General features: G+C 36.8%; 1 protein-coding gene across 5 annotated transcripts in view; it reads right to left on the reverse strand.

Annotated features, from left to right (window-relative positions):
* Positions 1-16237, reverse strand: part of EPS8 (EGFR pathway substrate 8, signaling adaptor) — a 175387-nt gene that overhangs the window by 90831 nt on the left and 68319 nt on the right. Inside the window, exon 1 of one of the 5 annotated variants that reach the window (XM_045781421.2) lies at positions 8406-8741. The exons of the other annotated variants lie outside the window; for them this stretch is intronic. The gene's annotated coding sequence lies outside the window, so the exon portion shown is untranslated. Of the gene's footprint in view, positions 1-8405; positions 8742-16237 lie in introns of those variants that run through there. 5 annotated transcript variants of the gene reach the window in all.

A 16237-nucleotide genomic window follows, 5' to 3' on the forward strand; every position in this document is an offset into this window, starting at 1 on the left:
GTGCCTGGGTGGCTCGGTCGTTAAGCATCTGCCTTCAGCTCAGGTCGTGATCCCAGAGTCCTGGGATCGACCCCCACATCGGTCTCCATGCTCCGAGGGAAGCCTGCTTCTCCCTCTCCCACTCCCCCTGCTGGTGTTGCCTCTCTCACTGTGTCTCTCTCTATCCAATAAATAAATAAAATCTTTAAAAACAAACAAACAAACAAAAAACCCAAAGACTGTCATTCCTGAATAGCCCGGGAATGTTTTCTTTCTTTTTTGTCCAATTCTCATTTGCCTTCCCACCTAAAGTTATCCTCTCTCTTTCCTTTACTGTTGTAAGCCTCTATTTCACTTCCATCGTATGGTCAATATTTTGTAAAAATAATCACTTCCACGGCTGCTACAACTTTATTTCACAGACTTGGGAAATATGCAATCCTCTCCTCATTCTTTCTACTTTATAAATTCCTCAGTGCACTCAAACCAATAAGTGAAATTCTCTAAATTTAAAAGCCCAAAAATGACTTTGCAGAAATAGGCTCCATAAATAACAAGTATTTGAATACTTAACTTCTTAACTTAAACCTCTAAGCCTGATGCTCACGTGCTATTTGGTCACCAGTGATCACCCAGAGAACCACGGATCCTATGTTCTAGTACAGAACACCCTTCCCTTCCAGTGGTTATTTTTAGAAAAGTGGCTATATTCATTCCACCTCAGATTTATTCCTGACATCGTAATAATGCAAAATTACTTTCCTTCTCAGGCTCAGATCTAACTTGAACAGTCTACATTCACTTTTCCTGCTTTTTCTGCGCAGACTGTCTCTAGGTCAAAGCTCCATTCAGATACTTTGACAGTGGTTTACCAAGGTTTGGGACACCTGGGCTGCAAGTGACCTAGGATAATCTGGATTACCAACAATCTGAGTAGTTTAATGTAATTAGGTAGGCTTCAGAGAGAGGGTAGTAGCCTTCATCCAGGCAATCCCTGTACTCAACATTATACCAAGAATTTCCCAGTGAAATGTCCATTCATTCTTTGTCCATTCAATAAATCCTGCTAAGGGCTTTCTATGTGCCAGCAGATACTATATGTTTGAAACTGGATACACAAGGATGAACAAAACAGATACAATTCTTGTCCTCAGAGTTCTCAGGGGATACAATGACCTTCTTTGATATCCCTTTGAATATGCCAAGCTCTTACCATCCTCAAGGCCTATCATTATCTGTCTGGAATAATTATCCTCTTTGTCTTTGCCGAACTCCTGTATTTCAGCTTAAATGACCCCTCTTGGGAAGTCTTGTCCTGACCTTCTACTCTATACGATTAGAACCCTCATTACATGTTTTCACAGCACCCTGAAATCTTCTCCATAAGACTTTATAATTAACATACAGGCCAATATTTGTCTAACATGGCTTTTCAAAAATAAATTGCTGCCTGGTGCACTTTCTATTGAAACAGAACAAACTTTTCTATTTTGTACTTTCTATTGAAAACATTTTAAGTCTCCTCTTTCTTTAAGGTGAATATTATTTTGAGTTTTTAATATGAGTCTTGAATTTTTTCTTTACACTTTATCTTTGTAACTCCACAGTTTATCCCAGGATCTTTCTTCATATGAAAATTATATAATAAAATTACAATTCTCCAACCAACCTTAATTTTTGTATGTAAAATATAAATGTTTTGTTTATATTTTTAGATAGTAGCTTATGTTACTACAAATATCCACATATGATATCTGTTTAGATATAGTCAAGCCAGAAATCTGAATAAGTATATACTCAACTTTTACCATTTTCTTATCTGGGAGACCCAGACAAATATATATGAATCCCACTATTTATTAAATGTGAAATTTTTGATTATTTAAGCCTCTATGAGCCTCATTTCCTCATTTTACAGTAGCTGTAATATCTTTCAAGGGTCCAAGAAATAAATATAAAGTATACAAAGCCCCTAACAAAATATATAAAGCAAATATCAATTCCTTCCCACATGCAGAAGGAAAAAAAAGGCACAAGTTCAAAAATCAAGCCCTCTACAAAATATAATACCAGTTTCCATGACCTAATCTGATTTCCTAAGAGAACAAGTCTAACTTTTTTTGGATAGTATTTCAGGTCAGGTGTTTGTCAAAACTTTCTGTAAAGGGTCAAGTGGTAAATATTTGGGGTTTATGGGCCCCATATGGTCTCTGCTGATATTCTTAATTTTTGTTTTTGTTTTTAATAACCTACTAAAAATGTAAAAATCATTCTTGGCTTGTAGAAAGAAAACAGCCCACTGGCCAGTTTCCTAATCCCCTGCTCTAAACACAGAAATATTTACCAATTCCACCCTTATTTATCCTATTACCTGTATAATATATAGCTTTTAATCAACACTCAACTGAAGAACTACTCTACTATTTATCAGTGTTTCCATTTAACAAATAGCAATTAACACTAGTTTAGTTGTTTTATGTAAAGCCCTACGAGGTGACTGGACACCTAAAGAAAAATTGATTTAGGACATGCAATAAAAGAAGTACAAATAAAGCTTCCCCTCCGCCCCAGAATAAAGCTTTTGGAAGGCTTCCTCTTGCGTCACCTCTTTCTTTCCTCTGTTTTTTTTCTGAACGTACTACTAATCAGGATTTACAGTATGATGAATTTATACTCATGACCTCCGATTTCTCGTACTATAACCCTGTACTGAAATTGGTGCTAGTGTTAGTTCCTTTATGAGAATCTGAGTGGGCTTCCTGTACCGCAGAGAGGTCTCTGTGCCACAGTTAGAGGTCTTTGTGCCACAGAGTTAGAGGACTCCCACTGCTCATTCACCATTAGGCCCTCTCCTTTCAATTCTGACATAATGGTATAAATTCACCCCCTTTTATTCCAGTTTCCAACACGATCATTTCTCCTACTCAGCTCAGCTCACCTTATTGCTAATTGTCCAAATTTTCTCCCTTTTTATGCATAAGCCCCAGGAAAAAAAACCCTGAATTAGGTATTAGAATTCATTTCTGTTATTGTTCTGCTTCTGAAAATCTGTGTATTTCTTAGCCTGGGCACCTTTGTTTCTTCATTTATTGCAAGGGCTGAAATAGCCTGTGATGCCGATCGGACACAGTTAAGGGCCGAGGAAATAACACATGCAGAAGTTATTAATTTATCACCTATAAAGTACTCTAACAGACCACTAAAATCTAAGTCTCAGCAGTCAGACTTGCTTCTAGAACTGGCTCTGCCATTTATATTTATGAGTTATCTACCTTGGGCAAGATAATTAGCCCTTCTAAGTTTCATTTTCCTCATCTGTAAAATACAGTAATAACATACTTTATAAGGTTTTATGAGGATTACATGGCGTAATCCATGTCAAGCACTTATCATAGTGCCCAGCACATAGTAAAGGCTCAAAAAATGCTAAACATAATTATTATTATTTAAAGGTAAGATATATTTTCACTCCAGAGCCCACAGGCCTTTTATGTTTACTTCTTAGTCTCTACCTGCTTTTGAAGCTATCCATTTATTTCCACTGGTAAATTTATGCCCCCCCCCCTTTTTTTTTTAAAGTCCACTGGCATTTTGCTCTGTTGTGCTGTGTTCCTCCTTACAGGGACTGTTTAGTGTCTTTCACTGTCAAAAAAGCGGGAAGAGGAAGAGTGGAAATGAAGGAAGCAGAGAGACAGAACCATCAGTTCACACACTGCACGTTAACAATTAGTATGGCCAGTTCTGTTTTAACGCAACACATATCCCCAAAGATCGTGATGCTAGGCAAAAATCCCATCACTAAAAAATCACAGGGCTTATGGAGAAAATGGCGTGACAAGCACAACACTCAAAAACTCTTGTCAGTGACACTTCATAAAAAAGAAAAGAACCTAATAAAGATCACAACACAGTTTTACACGTTAAATGGTTAGAAATAAATAAAAACTACAATAAACCTGGTACCTGACATTGAAAAAGACCTGAAGTTTGCCTGCCGAGTGGGCTGTCCAAAGGGTTATAGCTTGTGAGTTATTGTGAAAGGGTGGGTAAAGGGTTATCTGAAATTGGAGGGAAAATTATAAAACAAGATATAGGTGTTTGTGGCTCACAGCGTGCAATGCAGTGAGGTAGCTGGAAGATGTCTGAGGTCTGTGCACATGCCTTGTGTATTCCTATGTGGCTCAGTTCAGCTAGGTGGCACTTTCTGTGTTCACCTCCTATTTCTCAGACAAAATCACATATAACAAATGTGAAATTTACGTTATCCTCAAATCGTTCCCCAGTACCAATAACGTAGGAATAAATTCCCATTTTCAAAACAAGCATTATAGCAGAACTGACTGTATTCATTCCCAAACTACAAACTCGTGACAAATGTTCTCTGACTCAGAACCGTAGTCACGATCTACAAAGCCTGTGTTACTCTTCAATTTCCTATCAGCCCAAAGTCTTTATCTAGAAAAAGTTGTTCTTTCTTTATCAGTATTGAGCCATTAAACATGATCTAAAACATTTCTTTCTTTTTTTTTTTTTTTAAAGATTTTTTCATTTATTTGACAGAGAGACAGCCAGCGAGAGAGGGAACACAAGCAGGGGGAGTGGGAGAGGAAGAAGCAGGCTCCTAGCGGAAGAGCCCAATGTGGGGCTCGATCCCACAACGCCGGGATCACGCCCTGAGCCGAAGGCAGACGCTTAACGACTGAGCCACCCAGGCTCCCCGATCTAAAACATTTCTTAACTGCATCTTTGATGTCTCTTCAGCTGTCCCTTCTGGGGACAGCCCAAATTCAGACAGTCATGCCATAACCGCTTAGCTCCCTAACTGATCCCCTGTCCTCACATGTCCATTCCAACAGAGCAATAAAATATCTGGTAGTCAATAACTCACTGTCATGTCATTCCATTTATTCAGTCACCAAAATTTATGAGCATCTACTGAATACAAGGAAAAATAGGAGAAATGTGACAAAACCAACTCCACCCATCCTAGTAAGAGAGTAAGAGACTTAACTCAGTGGATCATTTAAAGTCAGTCACTGTTATACAGGCGTTGTAAAATATTATAACATGTGTTGGGACGCCCGGGTGGCGCAGTTGGTTAAGTGTCCAACACTCGGTTTCTGCTCAGGGCACGATCTCAGGGTTGGGAGATCAAGCCCTGTATCAGGCTCCACGCTCAGCAGGGGGTCTGCTTGAGATTCTCTCTCTCCCTCCCCCTCATGCTCTCTCTCTTTCTCAAATAAATAAAATCTTTAAAGAACATATTATAACATATGTAAAAATAACTAACACATAATATGAAGCACCTTAAGAAAATGCAGAAAAAAACAGATCACTTTCCATGTTGTTAGAAGGAGCCAGGAAAAACTTAATGGGGGTGATTAGTAGACTTTAGGATGAGGTGAATTTTGATTATGAGGGAAAGACTTTCTAATTGCTGCATGAGTAAAGAAAAAGGCAAGAAATGTGAGATACATATAAAGCATGAAGGTCAAGAAGCTTAGGGCATAATATAAGTTACACAACAAACTTTGAATTTTATCTGATGCGAAATGGGAAAGCCACTGAAAATTTTTAACCAGAAGAGTACAACATCAGTTATGAATGGGCAAAAGGGTGCCCAACTGGCCTTCACAAATCCACGCTTTGAATAAGTTAAGAGACTTCATTCAGAGTCTTTGGAATGCCAAGCAAGAGCAGCAGGAGGGCTTTCCCAACAACAATCCCCAGCTTTGTGTCCAAGATTGATATTCACAGCTCTACTTAATGGATCTTAACTGTGTCATTTGGTCTGGCAAACTACATAAAATAGTGGAATAAAAAGAAATGACCTGCAAAATCAGAGGGAAATATATTTTTAGAAACAATGAAGGAAAAAAAGAATATAAGGCAACCTAATAGCAATAATAATATTATCAGATATTTAAATCTGATCATTAGGATCATAAAATTAGGAAAGTTAAATAATATGGTTCTGAATTATATCTAAATATCTGACACAATATATTTTTATCCTTAAGAAACTGTATACCAATGTTCCCCAAAGCAGAGCCTTCTTGGATAAATGTTCATATAAGGTCTAAGGCAAGCTTAAGAAACCCACACTCCATTTCAGATCAGATTTTACATTGCCAAATACAAAGAGATAGTATTTCACATATTGCTTTAAAATTTTAGAAAATATATTAAGAATTAAAACTACCACAAGTTTCTTCCAATCATATTGTTGAATCTACCTTTTTTCTTTTTTTTCTGAATCTAGTTAATATATTCTATACATAAGACAGAAGTGTCACAAATTTTAACTAAAATAAGAAATATATTTTCATATAGCTGAAAAATCCAAAAAATGTTTCATTAAAAAAATTAAAAATACATATACAAACCTCAACTCTAAATTTAAAAAAATAATAATTTTTTTTTTTTTTTTTAAGAGAGGGAGAGATTGAGAGTTGAGACAAGGTTTGGGGAAGGGACAGAAGGAGGGGGAGAGAAAAAAATCTTAAACAGGCTCCAAGCCCAGCACATTGCTCAAGGAGGGGCTCAATCTCAGGACCCTGCAATCAGGACCTGAGCCAAGATCAGGAGTAGGACGCTTAAATGACTGAGCCACCCAGGCATCCCTAAAATAAAAAAGAATTTTTAAAGAATAATTAGTTTAATTAAATTAGAACTATCCTACAGGGAAAATGATCAAAAGACTATATGAACATCTACTTCGTAAAAAAAAAAAAAAAAGAAAGAAAGAAAAAGAAAAAAAAGAATATCTACTTCGGTATATCATCTGCACAAAAAGTTTATACAATTCAAGTAAACTATTACTTAAAAATCTACAATATAATACGCTAATTTTTGTCTGCTTAAAACTCTGAGACAGTACCTTGATGAATTAAAGAAACATGATTTCTCTGAAAAATAAACTGAAAAGGAAACTTCTCTACACAACTTCTTTCAGAATTACATAGAAAATGAGTATAAACATCTTATCCTCTCCAAAGTCATTTTCTCTAATATATAATTTACTTAAACGGAAGCAAGTGTTTCCGAGCCTATCTGTAGAAAAACAGAAACCACTTTTAAAACACCCCAGGTACAGGAGATGCAGGGATATCCTCTTTAAGGTGAGAACAGGTCAAAGGACAAAATACTTCACATACCATTCCCAGAGCATATATGAAATTTATACCAAACCTGACACTGGCACTTGCTTTAGAATTTGGCCTACAAAGCCGACAAAAGCTTTGCAACAAGGTTAAGAATAACTCAAGCCATAAACCTTCCAAGGAACCTCACCTGTATATGCTACCAAACAACTATGTACGTGATGCTTGTATGGGTAAAGTTTTTGGTGAAAAGTGAAACAGACAATTAGAGGAAAATCAACATATCCAAGAATGGACTTCAAAAAGATCAATACAGGCATAACCATGGCTTCTGAACTCAAGAATGCATTACATTTCCCAGCACCAAAACAGAGATGTAACCAGTTATTTGCTTTTGTTCTCCATCTAGTTTACTGTGATACAATATTAACTCTTGTTTTTAAATAGCATAGATCTTAACCTTGCACTTAATCACTAGTAACAGAACAAGGAAAAGACTCCTCCCGAATAAAATTAAATGTAACAAATCTATAAGAGGTACAAAATTAGATCTCCATACAAGAATTATATATATTTCTCACAAGGCTCAAATTTTATATTTAAAACAACATAATTACATAATTGAATTTTTTGAAAGAGTTGTTCCTTAAAAATTTCCATTAATTGGCTCTTTAAATGTTTACAAGTTCCATTAATATACATGGGTTTAGGGGAAGGAAAAAAAAAAAACTTTAAATACACATATTCACTACATTTTAGGTCCCAAGCAAAATGTTTACACAGAAATTTGGCAGTGTTAAGTCTGTGGACTCAAAGCCAATAACAACCTAAGAAAACTGAACTTGGTAATAAGCAAATTTTCGTAGTACAACTAACATTGTATAAACAATCCAAAGCAGTTAATATTTATAGGATAATCACAATATTTTGCATATCAGAATAATTTAAAAGTCATTTGAAGAAAACTTGATAGATTATGTCTATGCTTCCCCAACTATTATTAGTCAACAGATTTCTTCTTACCTACACTCTGGGGGGATGGAGAGGAATTATTCTCTTAAACACATGACCTAAGAGAAGGAAATCCTTTAAATCCCCAAGAGGTAGGAGGCAGGAGGCAGGACTCTAGAGGAACCTGAGGTACCAATTTCAACAAGTTCAGAATCCAGTTGGAATACCAAATGGGAATTTATAATATTGTCAAAAGGCTAACTGGGGCTAAAAGTATTACTGCATGTTTCAAGGTCTACAAATATCCTCTGTAATAATTATGCCTTTGAGAGCCCTCCTTAGCAAAGTAAATATTCACAAACTCAAACTTACCTATCCACACAATCCAGGCAAGACTTCTCTAAGCGATCTTCCAGGCAACACTGAGAGGACATTCCTCTCAGTTTCCTCTTGGTGCCAAGTGACCTTCGGCATATCAACAGAAAGGGTGGGACTCTAAGATTCAGTTTCGGCATTGCACTGTAGTGAACAAAGTTTCTCCTTTGGTTTCTCTAGGGCGTTAACTAAGACTTCCTCTTCTTGTTAAGTAAGTAAACACAACCACTACTACATGTCCAACTCTTCCCTAAGGTGATAAAGCAACGCTTTAAACGGTGCAAAAAATAACGGCTAACACTAATTGAGAACTTACTATGTGCTCCAAACTAACACTATACAGACAGAGCCTATTATTATTCCCATTGTAAAGACGTCGACTCTGAGGAATAGAGGTTACTAAGTAACTTGTAGGAATTCCAGGTACAGCAATATGGTTAAATGAGCTAATGAAGAAGACCTTCCACGAGAGAGGCAGGGAAAAAATGAAAAAGAGTGTAACAAGATTTAAAAATAAATACACAGCTTTACTGACAATAAAGAAAATCCACTGGTACTAGTTGGTATGCGCAAAGGCAAATATTGCCAGTTATGGCTTCCAGGAAGGATCACAGACGTCTCTTTAGCACTTAAGTCTAACAGAAACTGGTAAGGAGGAGACGCCCCCTCAAGTAAGGAGATCAGAAGAAGGTGCTCTCTCGGGGGAAGAGTTAGGCTAGATTTCTGGCCCTCCTTTTCCTCAACATGGGATACAACCTCCCCAACTGTGCTCTGGTGGCCATGTAAGGGCAGAGGAAGAGATCTCAGGCACACAAGGTATAAATTTGGTGCTGAGGTCCTTTCATAAAACCAGAGCTATTTTCAAAAGGCTGCAATCACGTTAAAAAATGATGAGAACAGGACAAATCCACCCACTGTCTTAATAAGACTTCAAGGGAACTTGTCTCCGACAATCTGGATAAAGTGCAGAGGAAATGCTACAAGCAGAAATTAAAAGCCCTACGCCTGTGTCACAACAGTTCTGAAGTCTGAATTTGTATGAGAATCTTCAAGCTAAGAAATTAAGATAAAACTGGGGTCTGTGCTTATGATATCCCTGGAGTATCTGGAAGAAACAAACATGAAACTACTTTAGAGTAACATTCCATAAACAAGGCCACATGGGATCTCTACAAGCTAGAAAAACGAAACCAAACCAAAACCAAAAAACTATCCCCACTGAAGATGAGCCTGTTAATTTAGAAATAACAAAATATGTAAGAAAATGATTTCCTGTGATTGGGCATTAACAAGTATACCAAACAGAAAAATTAGCACATATTTTGTAATATGAAGACAGAAAAACAAAGCATTATTATTAAGAAATGGAGGAAGAAAAAAAAAGCCTATAAAGAATAGGAAACTGAAAAAAAGTAGGTTTTACAAAAACCATACAGAACTTATATACAAAGATATACACACACTCTGCATAGAACACCCAGAGTTTTCATCGAGTTTCTATAACTTAAAAAGAGAATAGTGTTAGTATAGATACACAGAATTTTAAAAACTTACTTAGAAAAACACTAATCAATGCAGGAACTCAATTATATGGTAGGATCTACTCCACACCAACTTCCCCTCTCTACTATGTCTACCCCTCTGCCCTTGCAACTTCTCATTGCTGGAATTCTGACCCATCCCCCAGGCCATTGTGAACCATCTCCAGCACCCTTGCAAAAAAGATGGAGTGGAAACTGTGATGTGCCACCCAGATCCCGTTTCAGGACTGAATGATTTATTCCCCTGTTGTACAGCTGCCAGCAGACAGCCCTCGGCTATCAGCTCTCTTGAGAACAGCCTTGGCTGAAGCTTCTCCTCACACAAGCTCTTGCTCCCTTCCCAGGGCAGCCCACATCCGAAGACTGGTTGACATGGGGAATATAAAGACTTGGCCCTCTCTCCCTGACTAGAGACAATGGTGAACAGCCCCCCAGCTTCAGAACTCCCCATTGGGTCAGATCTCCATTAAGAGGGCACAATAGGGGCGCCTGGTTGGCTCAGTCGGTTAAGTGTCTGCCTTCAGCTCAGGTCATGATCCCAGGGTCCTAGGATCCAGCCCCATATCAGGCTCCCTGCTTAACGGGAAGCCTGCTTCTCCCTCTCTCTCTCTCTGCCGCTCTCCCTGCTTGTGCTCTCTCTCTCTGTCAAACAAATAAATAAAATCTTTAAAAAAAAAAAGAAAAGAAAAGAAAAAAAAGACTGCACAATAGCCTAACTTCCCTTCTGCCCAATACTGGTTTCTCCCTTCCCTCCCACAGGGGTCGATCCAAAGAGCACTTTCTAAGAAACTTCCAGCACACTAATTTCCATCTCAGAGTTTGTATCCTGGGGACCCCAGACTGCAACAGAAGAGCATCATAAACAAAAAGGACAGGATATGGGGCAGCACTATTAAAGGAGTGAGAAGAGAAAAATAATAAAGCTTTGAAACCAATGAGGGGAACACCAGAAAGTGCTAATATCTCGTTGGTGAGATCAGTAGCACAAGGGAAAGCCTTTTTCTAAATAAATATTATAATCACAAAACTCCAATACAACATTTCAATTGTCTTGCTGAACTTGAAAGACAAAAGGGATCTTACAGGGTACGCCCATTCCAACCCATCTTTTTAAAGGTATCATCTCTTAGGTCCATGGGTGTGCTAAATGCCAAAAATATTGCTGCCTAGACATAGGCCATTTATACTCCTAAGACAGTCATTTTCCTAATAATAAGTTAACTGGTACATTTAATTCCGGGCTGGAGAGCAAGGTTACCAGTAGAGATGTATGTATGCAATTTCCAGCTTCCTTCAATAGTCATGGGAAAATGTGCAGCAACCACATCTATCACATTCCAAATACATAGTATTTCTTATGGCTACTTCTGGTAAATGCCCTCCCTTAGAAGGGTGAGGGACTCAACAAAACCCATGAGCCTTGTTTATATTTGTCCCATGGTCCAAGTACAGAATTTTGATATACCTTCTGGTTCTAAACCATCAGTTAGAGCTGTTAATAATGGCTTTATAAAAGATTAATCTAGTTCAGACTGGTATATAACTAATCATTATAAAGAATATTAATAAAAAACTGCATGGACTAAAACTACATTCACTCATATGCACACTCAGGATGCCAAAGACATGGGACTAATCTAAGCAAGGCTCACAGGTATTTGTCGATTGTCTCACCCTTCTACGATAGGGCAGTTTACCAGAGCAGCCATGAGAAATATATTTGGAACACAGCAGATTTGTTTGCTGCAGGTTTCCCTGTAACTACTGAAGGAAGCTGGAAATTGTACACCCACACCTCTCTACTGGTAACCTTGCCCTACATTCCACACTTTGTAACCGCAAATATAGAGGCAGACAAGATAAGCTGTACCAAAACGTAACAAGTAAGACCACTGGATCTGCAATGACAGGAAGTCATTAACATACGTTATTAAGGCAGGCAAGCAGAATGGATTAACAATGTCACAATATGTTCACCTTGAAAATATGGCAGAACTTCATTCTCAGTTCCTGTAAGTTCAATCACAGTTCCTCGTCTTTCATTACTTCCTCTCCTAAGATTATCACCATTTGCTTTGTGTTCTGTAAACCACCCCTTCTGCTCCTTCTGACTTTAAAAGTCTTTTTTAATGGAAGAAAGAAACTAATATGTTACTAATATGAGAATCCAAAAGAAGTTTCTAAACTCTAAATTGCATATCGTCAAATCTCAACTACATACCAGTTAAGCTAGCTCAATTCATATGGGCAGAATGATCAACCAAATGCTTTAATAACTTACCTAGAGATGAAGTAGCAGTGCAATATAATTCATATTTGGGGAGAATCATGTAAATTTATTAATATATTACAGGCATACAAAAGAGCAAATATGCGTGGCATGTGAATGAGACGAAGAACCAACTTGTTCATACGAAAAAAGACTGAATGAGTCACTATCATTTTGGAGTCGCTGCTTGGATAGAATCTGGATTAAAGGTGGAAAACAAAACAAAACAAACATACAACGGACACTTCTTGGGATGAATAAATATAAACAGCAGGATCAAGAATATTCATTCTTACGTAAGTTATTTAGAAGAATGGTAGCATAATTAAATTTTCAAGTCTACAGATGGCTTGAGTCTCTTATAAATTAGGGAAATACTGATCTGAGAAAAATGAACTGCAAAATTATGTAACAGGGTAAATAAGGGCAAATGGTAGTTTCACCTTAAACTGGCAAAGTTTAGGTATATACTCAGGGAAACACCACACAAATGCACTTGGTTATGGATTTTAAATGTCATTTTCAACCTAGTAATCACCATACAGGTCCGGTAAGTCACACTCTTATTTGGCAATTACATTCAAAAAGAAAAAGAAAAAAAAAAAAAAACTAATGGTGGAAAAAAAAGTGATTTCTCCTTTCTATTCGTGTCCTATAAGCAAAGACAAGTAGTAAAGTGTAAAGATCTCAGTACTAAGGAACTAAAGGCTTGTGTTTAATGCACCCAGTCTGCCACTTAATAGCTCTGTACCCTTGGGCAAGTAACTGAACCTCTCTCAGCCTCCATTTCCTTACCTGTAAAAATGTGAGATCAATGAGACAAATTTGTAAGCTCTCATTCAGGTCTATTCTAGAATATTTACATAGCTCAAAGTTAAAAACAGAAAATCTATTTAATTAGATTTTGGCTAAAACATAGTAAATGGTAGTTTGACGCTTTTCCACATAAAATGGTAAATTTTCAGAAAAAAATGAAATCGCCGAATAGTCAGGAAATCTAATGATACATGAGGAAAAAGTATTAGTTGCTTATGAGGACATCTGTCAATTCACCTCACAAATTATGAAACAACGCTTTTCATAGAACCTTCAATTTATGCTGAAAAATTCTGATTTAAATAAATTCTGCTAAATTTAGTACAGTAAGTATAAAGAATTTCTGGGAGGCAGGAAAAATGGAAACGTTTGGCATATAGTACCAGTATTTCCTATCACTAGTAAGATTTCACTCAGAGCTTCCTCATTTCACCTGACTCAGAAGGTGCTAGCATTCCACATAACTGGCTCAGTGAATGCATATCAAAAGAACTGACAGGAGGTTCCTTGTAAAACACCGTTTTTTAAACACATCATCCCCCAAACCTGTGCTTTCCACAAAAAGTTAAACTCAAAAAAAAAGAGAAAAAAAATAGGACTACTTTAGTTTATTAAAATCATGGGGTGCTTCTGGATTCTTAAGTGCCATTTGGAAAGAAAAAGGCATTTCATATTAGACTACTGATCCTTTCCAGAGTATTTTTACCATAACTCTGTAATACAGTCAAGAAATTACCACATTAGCTAGATAGTAAGACTTAGCGTCTCCTAAGAACTATAATCATGTGCTATAGCACTGGGAAGAACGTCGTGGAGGATGAAAGGGAGGGGGGCAGGTCGGCAAATACAGAGCACAGACTGCAAATGCTTGTAAGGAGCTACCTTTTCAAAAAATCAGGAGAAATTTCCAAATTTAATTTCAAAGCTTATACCTACTGAAATACTGCCAAGAACCGTCATATGTATACTTGAGCAAGCTAACTGAGCAAGCAGCCTTGAAAAATTAAATCAGGAGGCATTACAATAGACAGAATGAAATGCATATGTTTTCAGAGCAGCAGTTTAGAAAAAGCTGTATAAATAGCTGTTAGGATGACATAGCTTATGTCATCCTTCAAAAATAAAACCTGCAATTAAATTTGCACATCAAGTCATCCTTGAAGCTCAAATGTTACCAATAAGTAGGGGTGGCAGAGGGCACTTAAATCAGACACAGTCATAGAAAGAGAAGCCATTACAGCAAAGCTTCAACGAGATCCGAAGCTATTGTCACAGTGATACACTGATATGAAATTTCCAGAGGCTATATCCATTTTAAAAGCAATTTAACTTCTTTGAATATCACTGGACTAGAGTTTGCACAAGCAGAAGAATATGTAACTATACAGCCTTTGGCTGAAATGTTAAATACAATGAAAGTTAAGCCTGGTTGGGCAAAATATTAAGAATTACTTTCAAGTTTATTTTCAGTGAATAAAATACTGATCCTCCAAACCAATTCTTAATCTTTGTTTAGTTTGCAGTTTTAAGCCCTTTCGATGACGATTCTAACACTAGTATCTAATTCCTTTGTATTCGGGACATGGGGTATGGAAAACAGAGTCAATAAACTTATGTCACAGGTGAAATGTGATGGTCAAAAGAGCCATGGATTCGAAACCAAAAAGCTTAACTTTTCCCCCCAGCTCTACAATTTAGTGCCATGACCTTAAGCAAATCATTAATGTAGGCCATAGAATATAGCTGTAAACAACTCAGGTTCATATGTAAAACTAGCACACATACCAGTGCTGTTACTTACAGCTGTATGACTTTGGCCAACTGACTCCGCTAAGTCTGTTTGCTTGTCTACAATATGAAAATAATAGTATATTCTTCAGAGACACTGAATTTATAATAATAATTTATAATAATGCATGTAAAGAGCACAGCATAGTGTAAAAAAGTGGTTAAGTAATGAACAGTTAGCATAAAAAACACCACTGCTTCTCTGAGTTTTCTTTACCTTTTAAGTAACCTACTTTGGATATTGTCTCAGAATAATTTCCTGTACTTCATGTTGTCTTCATCAGGTCATTGATTACTTAAGAAAACTGAGTTTTCTCCATTTTAAAAGAATTTTGTTCACAAGTAGGTAATCCTCTGTATTTGCCTTTAAAATCTTTTTTTCACTTTGGTTAGATAATTAAGTATTATTTTATAGTCATCTGTGATCCTATTTAGTCAACTATCCAAACCTTTTGGTAGTTTTGACAAAATTCCCAGTCTTTTCGAGAGATGATTAAGTTTCCCAGAGGGCCCTTGGAAAATCTCAAAGGATTTGTCTCTCCTCTTATAGAAGAGAGAAGTTAATATAATTAGGTTTATTTGGTATGGTAGATTACATGAGAAAGATGTCAGGTAAGAAGTGTGATAAACACTCACCGGTTACATGCTTATGGATACATCTTATTAATAATATAGGTATTCTAGAAGTTGTACAAAGTTCACAGAAACTTGTCAATACTCTGTCCAGTTATCTTAAATTGTTGTATACCACAGAAATAACTAAATTTTCCTTTCAAACCGACTCTCACCAGAATTTTAACCATGACTATTTCTAAGTCTTCTGTCATCCACAGAGTTACTGAAAGTGTTTACAATCATCTACTATGAGAATGCTCCATGATGGAGTCACTTGAAAAACTCTGAGACTATGCCACTGGATTGGGTAAGAAATTCCAGAACTACTGAAGAAACTGATGGATCCATAAACCTGTTAACCAAAGATTAAGCAAAATAAGAATTAATTACAAGGGACTGAATGAACTGATGTGGGTGATTACAACTTTTATTTGAAGCAGCACTTTTGCTGTATTTTTCAGATTTAAGGAAACCTTTTCCTCTTTTCTCATGAGCTATCTATAACTCAAAGCAATTTGGTAACTTATATTTTTGTAAACAGAATTGAAGACACTGATCTTTTCTCCCTACCTCATCCCTTCAGAATTTGAGAACTCTTAGTGAGTAGTCTTATTTTCATGGCAATATAATTATTTGCATAAGTTCAGTAAGAGTCTGTCCTTCTTGCAACAGGACACCATTGTAAACATTGGTTATATCGGAAAGATTTTGACTGGAGTGCCATATTTGAGACTGATATGCACAGAATCCGGTATGACTGGACAGCTTTAATGAACTAAGGTTGACTTTAAGGAGCCAAT

Source organism: Ursus americanus, chromosome 25 (genome assembly GCF_024610735.1).
Source record: "Ursus americanus isolate L20-20 chromosome 25, mUrsAme1.1.p, whole genome shotgun sequence".
NCBI classification, from domain to species: domain Eukaryota; kingdom Metazoa; phylum Chordata; class Mammalia; order Carnivora; family Ursidae; genus Ursus; species Ursus americanus.